The sequence below is a fragment of the Manacus vitellinus genome, unplaced genomic scaffold, assembly GCF_001715985.3.
Source record: "Manacus vitellinus isolate BGI_N305 unplaced genomic scaffold, ASM171598v3 scaffold_0_pilon, whole genome shotgun sequence".
NCBI classification, from domain to species: domain Eukaryota; kingdom Metazoa; phylum Chordata; class Aves; order Passeriformes; family Pipridae; genus Manacus; species Manacus vitellinus.
In genome coordinates, this window is record NW_021938789.1 from 53822576 (window position 1) to 53837728 (window position 15153).

Consider the following 15153-nt stretch of genomic DNA (forward strand, 5'->3'; position numbering starts at 1 on the left):
AAACTGTGCCAAAAGGTAACTAAGTTAAATGCACAGAATTGAAATTAATTTTATATAATAATTCTTTTATAATAGCTCTAAAACATTTTCAGCAATCCAATTTTTACCTATTAATGTTAGACAATTTGGAGTCGGAGAGTGCCCACTTACATCCCTCAGGAAGTTATCAGACTCCATATCCAGCCACAATATCATCATTATAAACTCGTACTAAAATTCATAAAGCTGCAAATAAACAGTGTACACACACTTTTCTGTTGAGCTGGCATGCGCAGGTTGGTAATGTCACAAGCTCTGGAAGGATGGAATTGCTCAGTGGAGAAAAAAAAAGGATGCATATCCTGGTACACCTCTACCCAGTAGTAAAGGTTTTACTCGCATTTTTGTTGTCAGCCAAAGTTAAGGATGATTTAAAATATTTAGTTAATCTATAATCTTTTTCTTATCACATGCAGTTCTGAGGGGCTAAGAACTACGCTTTTAACAGACCAGCTCTTTAATATTAACAGGCACTAAAAGATTACCAACTCGAGCTGGTTTTGTTGTTCTAGTTTTGAGGGGGTTTGTTGTTGGTTTGGGGTTTTTTTTTGAACCAAAAGCAAACAAAAGACTCCCCTCCTTTATTATAGGTCCCACATCCAGCACATTATGTATTTTACTATGTGTCATAGATAAGTACCACTTTGACATACAATGCTGCACTGAAGGTTCGGTTCAACCACTTAAAGGGTTAAGTCACAAATGCTGTACAAACAGCAAAACACTGTCTAAAATGAAAAGGAAAAAAAAATGCTTTCTGTTCCTTGTCACTTCTTTTTTTTCACCCTTTTCCCACCAGTCCTTTCCTCAAGTTGTTGTGTAACAGCACCATTCCCTGTGATGCCATGCTGCCAGGTACTTGCTTCCCTTTTGCAACTTCTCCTTCAACACATGATGGAGCAGGATGCTGCACAGGGTTGAAATAATACGGATAAGAAGGCTGAAGGAAAAAGTAACGTAATTCCCATGTGAAAGGAAACATGAGTGTTTTAATTCAAATGTCTTGTGGGCTAAACAGCTGCTCATAAAGCAGGCAGCAAAAGAAACAGGGTCTGTTGGCCGTGAAAGGCTTAAATATGCAGAATAACATAAGGTTCTTAACCATCTAATGTTACACTTATTTGTGAGCCAGGTCACAACACAAGGCTGAAGACAGTTTATTTATGGGAGAATGGCTCCAACAACACACACTCTCCCAAACTTATTTAATTTTCTTGAATATGATAATTCCCTACCAAAGCCCTGTCACACGAGAGGCAGCCCCAACGCTGGAAGAAGGAATTGTTTATTATGTTTTCTCCCACTTGTAGAGGTGAAGTATTCAAATAATGTTGAGCAAGGTACATGTTATGAGACACATGCAGCACCATACACACACACACACAATCTTCTTTCCCCTTCACAGATTGAAAGGGTACTGTATAAGTGAACTTACGAGCCTTTCTAGAGCGCTGTGAAACTGCCTCCTGCATGGCTCCATATCCCTCCTTTCTACCAAAAACCACCTCTCTGGTCACAGTGACAGCAAACAGAACCTATGCTCACAACCAGACTCTTTCAGTGCAAAGGCATCTTCTGTCAATTTGAGAAGAGGCTGAGCTAAAACACTGAGCTTCTCACAGCATCACAAACCCACACTGACACCTTTCTCTTTACTCAATCTGCTCAGGGATTGGAAATTACTGACCAAAGGACTGTGTTACTGCATTAACACATTAAATCTAGATTTGCAGAGTTCCTTATTAAAACCATAAGGACAAATTATACTTTTGCAACGTCTCTCCACAAATAATTTCTGAAACATTTAAGAACCACTCCAGAAAATTTTGGAAACCATCAGTGGGTGCAAGGAAGTTGGGGATTTGGGTCACAGAATAATGACCGTCTTGACCTGATGGGTCAAGAAAAGATACTTGGCTTTGAACCATCACCTAGAAGAAAACACAAGAAAATAGGAAGAGATTTTCTGAAGAATTTTAAGAACTTGGCACTTTCAAAATGGGTGAGAAGTCACTGGAGCAAAATAAAAGCCAATCATAAGTTGCAAGATGTAACTGGGATGAAATACATCTCCTGACTGGGGGAAGAAGACTTCAGTCATATGGTTTAAAAGACTGCTGCAATGACCTGAGTCCTAACTGTTGCAGAACAAGAGATTTTAAACCCTGCTTAGTCAGCAGGTGTTAACTACAAAATTCACTTTTCAATGTTTATGTATCATCCATCACTCTTGTATTATTTTAGCAAAACTTACATTTAAGAACACATTCTGTTTTCATTCTCTACACCAAAACAGTACTAGTCTAGCACAAAACTAGCACCTTGCTAGGCAGAACTACTGGTGCCCAGCTAGTCACAGGAACAAAAGTCTGAACTGGCTTTTGCTAACCTAAAAGAACAAAACTGAGTAGCAAGTAGAGATGGAGGAAAACTTCCTCAGAAGGTCAGAGCAAGAATTTTTTCTGCTACAGCACAGGAAAAATTACAAGGATGGAGGCTGGACACAAAAAAGATAACATAGCCCTATGCTGGATTTTCTTGCCACCTGACAAACCATAGCCAGAGTGAGACCACCTGCAGTCAAACCTCCCACTGTGAGACAAACAGCATGAAACTGCTCCAGTTTTTACCCTGAGAAATTCCTCGTAACCTACAGTACATATACAGAAGTTCACACAATTATAAGCATTTATAAAAGTCTATAAAAACAAACTAGGTGCTGATATCATCATAAGTACTATAGTCTCTCACTACTGTGTTACAATGTAAATGCTGAGCTTGGTTGCTTAAATTGGAAATTTCGTAAAGGTAACTTGGCTTTCTTCCATGCTGTGTCAGAAGACCTTTACTACGGTGAAATTATTTGGCTGGCACTGACAGATGCATCCCAGTATTGTTCCACACCAGCACTAGAGCTTGCAAGACCAGTATGGTGTTATATAGCAGACTGTAAACATATATGGATTTCAGTTATGGACATTAGAATAAGACAGCACATGAGTACAGTATGTATCAAACAGCATGACCAGTGCTGCTGGTTATGTGAATAATGCTGTATAAGGTTTATATGAATAAGGTTATGTGAATAATGCTGTATACTAAAAACCAAAGGATTTAGGGGGCCAGAAACTAACTATTTTACTCTCTTTAATCTCTGCATTCTACACAGTAACACTAAATAGAAAGATACAGAAAGCAGCAACAGGACTGTTGCTCCTGAAAAGCTACTGTTATCATTTAAAGGGAGGAACAGGGCATTCAAGATCAAAGAGCGTTTTAAATATCAACCAAACACTAACACTGCTGAATACAATGGAATCCTGGCAAACCCATAAGGCAGAGTCATTTCAAAGACTCACCTAAAACACTAAAAAGAAACCAAGCATCTGCTAAATGTTTTCAGCAAAAGGCTGAAAACACATTTCCAAGGAGAGACAGGAGGGACATAAAGACACCAGGGCTTTTAATTTTCTCTCTCTGCCATTGTTCATATCAGTACACTGTACTTGTTTGATGTTTGGATGCAACTGCTTAAAAACACAGTAGAAGAAACATGAGCAGCTGCCTGCTTCCCCTCCTCTCGGAAACACTTCAGAAACAAGAGCTCCTGTGAGTTTGTCCTGTGCCAGGTGCACTGCCAGTGCCCCACACAAATACCTCAATATTTTTTCCATTTGGATTTGAAGGAAAATACTTTTGTTCCTTATCTGAGTTGAGCTGAGCCAACACAACACCATTAGTTGCTGGGTGGTGGCCAGGCCTGACTTACAGGACCAGACTCCAATCTCTTCCTTTAAGATTAATACTAACCTCAGTGCTAGCCACACAAACTAAGTCTTGCACAAAGCCAGACAATATTGCTTCCTAAGGCTATCCTAGATCACTTGTGGATGGTAGAAGAATTACCCATTTGTTCTGTATTAGTGTTAATATTTTTCTACAACAATATGTAGGTTTCTGCATCAAGCTTTGAAGAAGGACTGGAATTACATTGCCATTCCTTATCCCTTACTACAAATCTCACTGACTCTAACAAAATCTCCAGGAATGACAGCTTTCTAGCTGCTTTATTTAACATGAGTTAAAACTGCTCTGGTTTCATTGAACAACATTCTCCCCAAAAAGCTAAAGGGTTAAAACACCACTTAGATTTAACTGCAAATTTCATCTTCAAGCTACATTACTACATTAAGGCCTAATATTACACTTCTCAACGTATTTTCCTCAGAATAGGCCAAGATCAGGCAAGCTACGTGCTGTCATGAAACAGGAAAGAACAAGCTGAGTGAGACTTGGCCTCTCCCCTCTCCTTCCCAGGCATCAATCTCCTTGCAAGAGCTAACAAAGCAGCTTCAGAGGAAGCACTTAAAATTAGTTTGTCCAAGAGCTGCAGTACAGACTTGTACGACGTTTTGTACAAAACATGCACCATCTCAACACTTAAAAAGTAACTTCGTGTTCCTCTTCTGTGTCCAAGGTGGACAATGAATCTAATATAATCCATGACACTGAGAACAGAAACGGGATTTAGTTACTACCTGAGTAAGGTGGATAAAACAGGATTTACTTAGTAACTTAGCAGATGCAATCCATGGGACAGAACTGTTAAGAGCACCAACATGTTCCAACTCCCTAAAACCAAATAAACTTTTTCAATATATTTGTGAGATAAAAATGAATATTAAGAAAATTTACAATAAAACTAAAATACAAAGTTATTAATTTCCATCCAAAACCAGAATGGAAATCAAGTTCAAAGACTAAAAAGCTTCTGGAGTTCCATTTTGATAATGTCACATTACCCATGGCAGTTCATGAGTTTCTGAAAGCTTAGCAAATTTGGGTATGAGGATTAAAAAGCAATGTATTACCGACTTGTCAAGTACCTCAACCTCCCTGGGCCCCAATTCCCCAGCATAATACAGTGTATTTGGTCCATCCCACACCTTTAAAACAAATAAGGAAAACCACAACCTCTCACCATTTCAGTTTAATTTAACCGGCATTCGGCTCCCGCTGGCCCAAAGGCACCTTTCCAATGGCTCCCAACTGTCCAGCAGTTCCCAGCTTCACACTCTCCACATTCATATATTCCCAGGTCTGAGATAACTCCACACCAACTATACCAAAGTTAGGATGTGATTTATTATTTACAAAAAACCCTCAGAAGTTCGGTGTCAGAATGACACCAAGTTGCTCTAGATCCAGTCTCCAAACACATGTGCACACACAAAAGAGAGTTTAAATTTTCAAAGTACAACAAAAAAGAGGAAGAGCTAACAAAGAGCAGAAGCAATATTTTAGGTAAGTCTTTCATGGAAGGGGTTCTGGTTACCAAATTTAAAAAAAGAAAGAACACACATCAAACCAAAAACTTGGCATTTCAGTATCAGAGAAAAAAAAGAAGACTGCGAGAGTAAAATGAAAACCAAACAACCCTAGAGTAATTTATGTGTAAACACAAGAAATCAATAACAAATCTTAATCTTAGGAATCTTAATCTCTACTGGAATTTTTCTTTTTAACTTGTCATAGGTAGGAACTGATACCATTCTACTATTACACTTAAGTCCAAACTTTCTCATGACTCTCCCAGTTAATGACAACAGGAAGTGAACACCTAAAAGCCAAAACAGAAAAGTATGTTCTTATTGATCATGTTTTTACTTTTCAATCTAAGAAAGAGAGAGAAAAATAACTACTGGGGCAATGAATATCATTGCAGAACAGTGCCTCTGTTAGGAACTCACTGGTTTTAAGTGTTTCTTCCATAGTGTTGGACATTCCCTATTACCAGTTTTACTGCATGCTGAGGTCATTAATTGTGGCATAATTCTGTTACAAGTAAAAACCAGCTCTTTAGCCTGAACAAGTCATGTAAATAGCACAACAGAGTGATTCTAACCTCCTCACTTCTTAAAAGAGAGAATCCAATTCTTGCAAGTTTCTATTTCATAGGTTATTTCTGTCATATTTTATGATTTTCCTTCTTTCAAATGCATAAACCCATTGTCTAAACACCACTCACTATTCACCATATCAATCAAAACAGGCAAGTTGAGAAAGCTTTCAGATTTTAGCAGAGTCATTTTTTTCATAGATATGCAAAATGTTTTAGATGCCATAACCTCCAACCATTGTTTTCTCCTCTAGAAAGTATGCAGTACAACAACATAAAATGCATATCATCTTATCTACCTTCTCTGGTTCTACAACTTTTATCAGTGAAAACAGACTTGACTCATTTCTCTTCTTTCCACCCTTGCCAGTGAAAGGGTACAAACTCCACATTCCCCCACATCAAGAAACATCTAATTAACATGTTAATTACCATATATTAAATATCACAAAGTACTATCTTATGCAAGTATGGGCAAAGTGCCAAATCTTGTTCATATTGTCCCTGAGCTGCACCACACCTTTCTGGGCTCTGGTTATTTGCCTTTTTAGCTGGATCTTTGAAATTGGGCAGCCAGCCCTACTGCACCCTGCCAAGGGCATTTTCCTCTTTGCATCACAAGCATTAGGCAAAACAGCACATTTAGTATCTCAGCAGAGACTAAGGTTCTCCTAGAGCATTTCCAACAGCTCTGACAAAAAGGTACATCCCACTGTCAGCTCAGATGGTGACTACATCTTTCAGTTCTGCTCTCCAGGAACACAGCATAAAGTCACATCATGAAAGAAAATGACAAGCTCCATCCTAGCCCCACAACCCTGCCAATAAATTCACTGCTTCAGGGGTGGAGAAACATTCCTGTAACCACCCTGATATAAGTATCCCAAAGTCTCTGCAGAAGGGTCTTGCAACTGTGGTGGAAGTTCCTGTGGAGTACCACAAAGATAATTTGTCTTCAAAGGAATCAAAACCATCTTCCTAATCCTTACAAACTCTGTGTCTCTTACAACAAAAGACCAAAAGAAACAATAAATTAGAAAGCAAGCACTGAGAAAAACAAATTTGCAATGCAGAAAATTATGAGATCATTCCACAAAGTTTACTGCTGGTAAAAACCAGCAGTTCAGGATTTGCTGCAAAGGTTTCCCTGTATTATCCTGCACCAAAGGGTGGCAACAGGGACACCCAGGTTAGGTATATACTCTGTTCCCAAAAGAAAACTCTGCATCAATCCAGAAGCAACAGTTGGAATATACAAAAGCAAAACAGTTGTACAGTCAAAGCTTTCACTGGTAAATCTTTCTACAATACCTTCAGCTCTTCAAGTAGCACAGACCAGGGGATTGTCTTCCAGAAGTGACTGAATTAGAAAACATGAGATGAAAACATATCTCTTCAGAAATCAGAATTTTACTATTCCTAAAGACATATGAATTCAGAAGATAAGATTACGCGTCTAGTAATGAATTTTGAAGAAGAAAATTAAAACTGATTTAAGATGTTTATAAGAAAACTCTGATCACTAAATAGAACAAGTTTCCAAATTTTGTATTCTTCAATTATAATTCCTGTCAAACACCACAGATTTGAGGGCCTTTCTGCATTTCTGCTGCTCAGTAGCAAGTAAATCAGAAGCTTAAGGATGAAAAATTGTGCTAGTTAACTGAAAACATTCTCCTCAACTGGGAAACTCTGCAAAAGACAAAAAGAAGTTACAGGAAAAAAATGTGATTATTGTACAGATACTTATCCAATGTCAGCATTCTGAATGTTTTAATTCTGGAGTACTGCTTTCTTTCCCAGACTGATTTCCCAGACAATAACTCTAATGTTTACATGAAAAATACTATATTGTACTGAAATAGTATTTTCATTGCAAAAGAAAATAACAATTCACTGTTGGCCAGAAGCTAAATTTTGCCATTTTATTCTCCAAATTATAAAAAAGTTTTGTGGTTGGGAGGCAACCTCACATAGTAAAATCTATACTCTACAGGCAATGAAACATTAACCCCTCACAACTCATCTTAAATGAAATACTCTCTGAATTCAAGGCACTTTTTAAAATCCAAATAACTGACGGGACATGCCCACCTAATTTCTTCAGTCATGAAAATTTGCTCATGGTAGTCAGGTAAACTTGTTACATCAGCATAGGAGAGGTCCTGACCCATCACCAAGGCACGGAGATTTCCCCCTTCCAAGAAACAGGACTGACTTCATTATTTGAAGTCTATTGTCTTTAAAAGCACACAGATGACTGCAACTTCACCTGGTTGAGCAAGCTGGAGGGGAAGCACAGCCCATCCTGGGATGGGAACATCACAGCAAACACAACTTGCAGGTTTTCCACATGCCACATCTGCTGGCATTGGGCATGAACATCATCTCAGAGTTCATATCCAATACAGATTTTCAGCAAGATCTTTTTTCCTCTACAGCAGTAAGCAAGGAAGGGGGGGAAAAAAAACCAAGCCCAAAAAAATCAACCTTTTCCCCTGCTTTTAGTTAAATGAATCCTGAACAGGATTTCACACAGGAAAGGCCTTTTCCCAGACAGAGCTCTCTTGCCTGCTTGGTTCCAGTTGTTTGGTGGTGCTTTTCACAAGAAGTCAGATGACAACTCCAGAGAGGGAAGTGGGCAGCCAAAACACAAGAAGAACTGGTAGCCACCTCCCTAATGAATGACTAGAGCAAGTTTTTTTATCATCTTTAAAACCACATGCTGTTCACTGACTGTTTGAAATGTATTTACGAGGCTGGATATCAAGTCTGCAGAAATGTCAACATGAAACACCTCCAGAAAACAAAAATAATTCACAATGTTTTGTGTCTTTAAAATGGCAGATATCTCAAAACTCTGTCACTTGTATGGAATTACTGCCTAAACATTTGCATATATAGACAAAAACCCAAAAGGAGATCAAACTGTGCCTTCTCCACAGCAAGACATGTCCAAACATGCACTCAGCACAAGCGCACACCTAAAATTAGGGTGTTATATGAAATGGTTACCAAATAGTTTGTCATCAGCAAGACCATAAAAGGCTCAGAAAATAAAGTTTTATTTTCACCAATTCCTCTGCTCATGAGTCATGAAAATTAAGTTAATTCTCCCAGTGGGAAAAGACCTCAGACAGTACAGCTTTATTTTTCCAAGTGCAAGAGGATTCAAGTGGGAAAGGACAGAGGAAAACAATCAGAAATCAGATAAATAAGCAGCTGAGATCTATAATTCAACACAGAGTCCAAGTGCCCAACCTTTGGGGTACTTATTTATTTATTTAAAGGTGAGAATATTAGTGTATTTTGGAAAATACTTGACAATTTAGTCCATTTCTATTAAAAAACAAACAAACAAACAAACAAACAACCCAAACTCAAAATCCCAATTCAAAATGCAGAGAATAGGAGTTCTGGCAAGATTTGAATTAAACTCCTTTTATTGAGGTATAGACTTTTTTGTCCAGTATAGACATGGCAAGGTGAATCTTCAGCATCAAGAACTGAATCTTCAGCATCAAGAACGATGGGATGAGCACACCAGACCCCCAAAGATGGAAGAGTTCAAGAATAACTTTGTTGCATCTTGACACACAAGTGAAACTAATCCAAGGTTTGATAGAGCAAACAGCTGACAGCAACTGTGGGGCAGAGGACAGCCTGTACTTACCTCATACATAGTTTCCAGAAAAAACACCAGACAGCATAGCAGTGGGTGACTTAACTAGATGCTCCAATTAAAAAAAAATAGTTTTACTCTCCACTTTTCCAAAACTGTCAAACGGACACCAGAGAATATTTCAACATCCTTATTCTGATTACAGGAGTCCATTAAATAAATAAAACCAACAAAAAGCACTGATATATGTCAAACATGCAAGTAAAGGATGAATTTTACACTTCCCTGTCGCTGCTCTCACTGTTTGTCTTTTAAAGTTATTGCTAGAGAAAGCTCTGATGCTCCAACATCATTTCACCTGCCAGCTTCTCCAGTTATTGCAATTTATTTGCTTGGGCAGAAGAATAAAGTTATTGCTCCAATTACTTCTGAGAGAACTTAACAGGAAATACTTATTTAAATAGTCAACTATGTAGTACAGTAAATGCCAAAACAGAAACTTCACTCATCTCTGGTCTGGATATTTGTGCAACAGTTGAACTCTACGCATAAAGAAATGCTGTAAATCCTTCTGACAGTTTCAGATTAGAAATTTTACAAGAGGCCAATGATTCAATTGTAAGCTAATACTCTGCATTCAAAGGAGACACCCAGTCAAACTCACTGGCTCTGACTGGGAAAAAACTTTTGATCCTAAAGTTTCTGGCATACAAGCACTTGTAAGCCTCACTGCTTTGGGATTTCCGTACATTTCTCCAAAATGAGTTTCCAACCTAGATATCAGTGGCAATGTGTCCCTGAATAAAAGATCAAAACAACTGAGCCAAAGCAATCTAGGATAGTCAAGAACAATCACCATACCCTCATGCAAAGCACAGCATGAAAGAAACATCTTGCAATCCCACACAGGAAACAAAAAATTCTTGTTTAGTCTTCTAATGCAATTTCAGATCTCATTCTGTTTTCAGACAAAAGGAAGACTTACAGTATATAACACAGTAAGAATCTTTTTTACATTACTTACATCCTTTATGCTTTGACACAAGAATTAGTTTAAATTTACAATCACAGATTTAAAGAAAAGTCAAGCTGGTTTTATTTCTAAATAAGCATAACATGTAAAATTTCTGAGTGAAAGGACAAGGCTATGTAACTTCTGGATTTTTCCTTCACTTAACCTGTTTCAGCTGCATTACTGTGCACTCTGCATGTCTGACACAAGGCACTCTCAGAAGAGAGTAGATAATGCTGTTCCTTGCATAAGATGAGCAATAACCACAGAAGTATCCACAGTTTCCCTTAGAAACTACTGTATATTTCCTGCAGTGGAAGTGACTCTTCTCACCACCCTGATAATATGAGGAACACTTTGTATGACAGACTAGGAGTACAGAAGTGCAGCACTCGGTTCAGTCATGTTTGAGTTTCATTCGTGCAAGTGAGGAAAAAAGAGCGAGTCAGCATTTCCAAATAGAAAGCCGTTTTCTAAAATGTTTGGATTTTTAAATTTTCCATTGCCATTTCTGGGGTTGAGGTGTTACTAAGCTTGGTAAAACAGGAAGTATTGATTTTCCCTTTGTCTCTTTTCCCTGGCCCCAACAGTCCATATTCAACTACTGTCCCTCCTTATCATCAGCCAAAAGGATCCACAAGCTTGCCTTGCTAACCCAGATTTATTCAGTACACTTGTAGCTTTAACTACACATGTCAGAACAGGTAAGAAGCAGACAAAAAGGGAGTAGACTAAACTGACTGACAACAAATGTTGCTAATTGAGTATTCTAGACATGGGTTCCCTTCTCTAAAACAAGACAAAATGAAAAAAAACTATTTTACCAGACTAATAGATAAAATGAGGAGCTGTTTGGACTGTGACAATCTATGTTATAAAGTCATAGAATCATTTTGGTTGGAAAAGACCCTTAAACATTGAGTCCAACCATAAACCTAACACTTCCAGGTCCACCACTAAACTGTGTCCCTGAGTACCTACACATCTTTTAAATGCCTCCAAGGATTGTGGACTCTACCACTCCCAAGGGCAGCCTGTTCCAATGCTTCACAACCCTTTTGGTGAAGAATCTTTTCCTAACACCTAATCTAAACCTTCCCTGGTGCAACCTGAGGCCATTTCCTCTTGTCCTGTCATTTTCTATATGGGAGAAGGGACTGACCCCCACCTGGCTACAACCTCCTTCCAGGTAGTTGTAGAGAGAGATAGGGACTCCTCTGAGCCTCCTCTTCTCCAGGCTGAACAACCCCAGCTCCCCCAGTCACTCCTCTTAAGACTTTTGCTCCAGACCCTTCACCAGCTCTGTTGCCCTTTTCTGGACATGCTCCAGCACCTCAATGTGTTTCTTGTAGTGAAGGACCCAAACTGAACACAGGACTGGAGATGCAGCCTCACCAGTGCCAAGTCGAGGAGAATGATCTCTGCCCTGGTCCTGCTGGCCACACTATTCCTGATATAGGCCAGGATGCCACTGGTCTTCCTGCCCACATGAGCACACTTATATGTACTATACTCACAGAAGAACCCCAAATTTCAAATTTTGGGAACGATAAATATATCAAATAATATATACAAATACGGGATGATAAATTACAGGAAAAGCTTCCTCTTTCATCAGTGAGCACACTGCATCTGTACTACAGAGGGAAGGGACTCACAGACAGCATGTACACCTACCTACACTGAATTGTTCTATGAGGGGAAAGAAACACTGTGTTCTGCACTCCAGCTGTACTGGCTTCATAGCTCAAGCTTTTAGCACTCAGTGGTACAAAGTGTCCTGGCTGCTCACAAAACTCTAGACAGGCATGCCTTTTATAGCTGATTATTTATTCATAGATCAAGCTTGGAAGCAAGCAGAAAACAATCATGATGACAGAAGAAGGGAAAGTAATTAACTAATAATCCCTGGACACCAAACAAAACAAAAATTTGAAAAAGGTACCACATGTGAAATATCATTACAACTGCGGGGTATAATTGCCTGACTAGGTCCATATTTTATCAGGCTGCTAGGGAAGACTAAGTAATTGTCCTCTGTTTCTCTGACCCTCTGCCACAACACACACTACCAAAAAAAATAAAAGATTAAAATGTTACCAGTTAACACCATCTTTCAACTTGCTCAACTGTCATGTGGTTCACTTCAGCTAATGCATTTAGAGTATAAATCAACAAGAAAACAATTTGCTTCGCTGACATTTCAGTGAAAAGGGCTCTTTTGTAAACAATAATCAGATTTAAACAATTTTCTGTGGATCACACTAAAGAGGTGGTGCTTAAATACTCTCCAATCTCCAGTTTGGAGCAAATGAAGAGACTCAATCTCAAGTGATCAAGCCTGTGTATTTTGAAACAGAAGGAGACAAGACTACTCCATGGAAACTACTGATTTCTGGGGGGGTGTGGAAGAACCATAGGCTGCTAATAAAAATATGCACTTAAGTCTATGTTTTTATAACCTTTCTTCAGGATATAACAGGTATTCAGAAAAATAAACACTTTGTTTATTTGAAATAAGCTAGGAATTACCTTGGACAGTAGAAGAAACCCCTTTCTCCTTTTCTAAAGCTCTTTAACAAGTGACAAGAATGGTCACAGAGGCAGAGCAGTGTATATTTTCATATATTCCTAAAAGCATGTAAAAGTATATTAGGAAGAATGGATAGTATTGCTAGAGAGTTACTTATAAACATTAAAAATAACCTGATCTTGGTGACTGGGAGGGGGGATGGTTTGTTATTTTTTTAGTCCTTTTCCCTTTAAGATAACAAATCTGAGTCTTCCCTAATGCAACACTCCTTGTTCTCTCATAAATTTAATATTACATTTATTCCAGCTGCAAAACCAAAACCTTTACAAAACGAACAAACTATGAGATAAGAGTCATTTGAGCAGCGAAGAACACCCTAAAATTAACCTGGGTAACAACATTAACGCCACATTTCAACAGATATGGGAGTGGCAGAGTTATTAGACAACGTAACATGCATATTTCCCAAAATTAGACCTTTGCATCTCACTGTTCAGTAGCCTGTTTCTTCCCACACTCAAAGGATAAAGAAAACCTACAACTTGGGCTAACATGAAAGAGGCACAGACTTTCCACATATTCAAAGTCATAAGCTGAGAGCAAGACAGTGAAAAAGAGACTGACCATGAGTGCAGTGATTACTCAGTTAAGTCAGTCACAGGACAGCACGGGTTTTACCTACAACACAGTATTTTTCCCCATTAAGTGCCTAGCATAGTATTAAAAAAGATGTACTATCAAAAATATCTTGTTCTGGAGAACTGAAGTAATTGTATTCTCCTCCTTTACTCCCTCAGAAGGATAAAATCCAGGAGAAAGCATTACTAGAACTACTTGAACGAGTTCTGTAGCTGGAGAAACATCAACCAACCCCAACACCAGGCATAAAAGTGTCCCCTCAGGTTTTGGCCTCTGGTCTCCCCACAACAATGCTCGGTCTTGCTCCGCAGGTAACAGTTCCTGAAGTGGCCACCTGAGATGCAGAATACAAACTAGGGATTTAATCCCACCCTGCCTTTCCAAGTGTCACTGTAACCTAAAGACCTTCATTTTACATGGCACACAAGAGACACACACTGTATGTACAGCTACACAGTTACTCTGGTTGGACATCCCGCCATGCTTTCCACATAAAAAAACAAAACCCAAATGAACCAACAAAGAAAACAAATCCACCAGGAGACAACGCAAACATTTCACAGTTGGGCTCCTTAATGGAAGATAACCATCTATTAGCATACTTGAAGAGTCTGTTCTTTCCCCTGAAGAACCACCATGAACGAACACAGTATCCTTGGATCCAGCTACAACTCACGGCAGCCTCTGCTCTACAACAGGTAAAGCCTGCTCCTGAAATTCTGATCCTACTTTTCACAAGTAGTTTCAGCTGGATAACCAGAAGAATCCATGGAGAATATTTTTTTACCTTTGGAAACAGTTCACTTTGTGTATCATCTGGAGCATTACCTTTAGGAAAATAACTTCCAAGCACCTGGAAAAACAGCTATACATTGCTGATGCAGAGCAGTAACACAAATGGTCTGAATATCAAGCTCATTCTTGCAAAAATGGCATGCTCAAGAGCTACTCAACACACATGTATTTAAAAAGCAAACATAATTAGTAGAATATTGTGAAGCAGTTATCCCCTGGTAAGCTTTTGAAAAGCTGGCAGTGGTTTTCTGATGAAAGAGAAGAGTCTGTCAGGCAACAAATCAAGTATACTTTCATTTTCTCAAACCCTGTTTTGAATAATTCCCAGCTCCTTTGCCATACAGACCAGAAGGAAGGAGTTGGGTATCCCAGCCTTGGGAGATGCAGCACATCTCACTTGTGCTGCACAACTGCTCTGTAAATGTAGGACTACACTTATCAATGAAATGTCAACAAAAAACCCCAAACAAAAGTCAACAAAAAGTCTGTACAACAAAGGAGCTGGCCTCATTCAATCTACCACATATGGAAATAAGGCAGTAAAATACTGAAAACCCCCAAGTGTTCAGTGAATGCATTTGCTGATGACAGCTGGAAAAGAAATTTGCTAATTT

At 38.8% G+C, this 15153-nt stretch overlaps 1 protein-coding gene across 1 annotated transcript in view; it reads right to left on the reverse strand.

Moving 5' to 3' along the window:
* Positions 1–15153, reverse strand: part of ARHGAP10 (Rho GTPase activating protein 10) — a 147897-nt gene that overhangs the window by 104587 nt on the left and 28157 nt on the right. The gene's annotated exons all lie outside the window — the stretch shown is intronic.